We start from the raw sequence: 2,032 nt of genomic DNA on the forward strand, positions 1-2,032 counted from the left end.
CTCTCTCTCTCTCTCTCTCTCTCTCTCTCTCTCTCTCTCTCTCTCTCTCTCTCACCATCTAATTAATTTTGGCATGTCTACACTTCAGTTATTTCATATTAATTTTACCAGAGGAAACTTAGGAGCATAGGGAGAAATTAACAATCCTCATACAAATTTTTGTCATGAATCAAAATGCAGACATAATCACTTTATTTTACTTGTGACAAGATAAGGTCAGCCTTGGAAAAAAAATCCAATCAATAGCAAAGCTTGGAGTGTTTTACTGATGAACACATGCAGTGATGGGGAATTCTTCCTGTGTGTCATTTCAGTCAGAGCCTAAATGACCTACTTAGGGGGACTGTGGGGGACAGTCACTTTCCCCCTTGTAGATATCACAAAAACACCAATTTAGCTGATGCCCAAAAGAATATTTGTGAATTTTTAAAAATTATAAAAATACCTGGTTTTGCCAGGTATGATAGCTCACACCTTTAATCCCAGCATTTTGAAAGTAGAGACAGGGCGCTTCCGGTCCCTTCTGCCTCGGGCCGACGCAATTCCCGAGGGCTGCGGCCAGGAGAGCCCGCGACGGAGCGCTGCGGGCTTCCCTGCTGACAGACAGGTGTCTGCCATGGCTCAAGAGTCTCCCAAAAATTCTGCAGCAGAAATTCCAGTAACTAGTAATGGAGAAGTTGACGATGCTCATGAACATGGCTATAATCGGGATTTGAAGCCTTCATTAGCATCTGGACTTGGACTCTCAGAAACTCAGATTACATCTCATGGCTTTGAAAGTACCAAAGAGGGGGTTATTGAAGCAGGAGCATCGCAAGGTTCCTCAGCACCACCTTTGCCATGTGTCCTGTCTCCCAGCAGGGTGGCAGCTAGTCAGCTGACCCAGCAAGCAGGTGATCTGACTGTTCCTGCAGGTGGCCAAAGAACACCCACAAAGGGAGGACCAGTTATTTTAGCAGATGAAATTAAAAATCCTGCAATGGAGAAGTTAGAACTTGTTAGGAAATGGAGTCTCAACACATACAAGTGTACCCGACAAATTATACCTGAGAAACTAGGCCGTGGCTCAAGAACTGTGGACCTTGAACTTGATGCTCAGATTGATATCTTAAGAGATAATAAGAAAAAATAGGAAAACATTCTGAAGCTGGCTCAGACCTTGTCAACGCAGCTCTTCCAGATGGTGCACACCCAAAAGCAACTCGGAGATGCATTTGCTGATCTGAGTTTGAAGTCTCTAGAACTCCATGAAGAATTTGGCTATAATGCAGATACACAGAAGCTGCTGGCTAAAGATGGAGAAGACTCTTCTTGGGGACCATTAATTTTTTTTCATTGCTAGTGTGAACACCTTGGTGAATAAAACAATTGAAGATACACTAATGACTGTAAAACAGTATGGAAATTGCCAGAATTGAATATGCTGCGTACCGTACTGATTTGGAAGACCTGAACCTTGGGCCACGGGATGCAAACTACTCTGCCAAAAATTGAGCAGTCACAGCATCTGTTCCAGATGCATAAGGGAAAATATGATAAAATGCGAAGTGATGTTTCTGTCAAATTGAAATTTCTTAAACGCAATCAGCTGGTCCTTTTCCACAGCGCCGTTGCTGCCCACTTTGCTGGGAATCAGAAGCAGCTTGAACTGACACTTAAGCAGTTCCATGTCAAATGGAAAACCCCTGGAGTGGACGCCCCATCTAGGCTCGAAGAACAGTAAACTCCCCTGGAAAAGAAGGAACAGTGTATTGTTAAACAACTAATGACCTAGTAAGAGTTAAGTAGTGTTGGGGAGGCTGTGAAGCGACCACCATTGTAGTGGCCCATGCACAGATAGCTTTTATTTTTCCCTTTCCATACATAACAATTGAGCTGTTAAATTTGATGGGAAGGTAGGTGATTTTTTTATGTAAACATAATTTCTATAATTCTAAGCATAATAATGTTCCTTCTTGAGAAATCCTTGTTGTATTGTGAGGGTTATGGCTATTTCTGTAGGTTGAAATATTTAATATAGATTTGCACTGAC

General features: G+C 42.4%; 1 pseudogene; it reads left to right on the forward strand.

The window, feature by feature from the left end:
* The first annotated feature begins 526 nt into the window (after positions 1–526).
* On the forward strand, positions 527–1,798 carry LOC110313058 (annotated as a pseudogene).
* Positions 1,799–2,032: the final 234 nt, after the last annotated feature.

Source organism: Mus pahari, chromosome 23 (assembly GCF_900095145.1).
Source record: "Mus pahari chromosome 23, PAHARI_EIJ_v1.1, whole genome shotgun sequence".
NCBI lineage: Eukaryota > Metazoa > Chordata > Mammalia > Rodentia > Muridae > Mus > Mus pahari.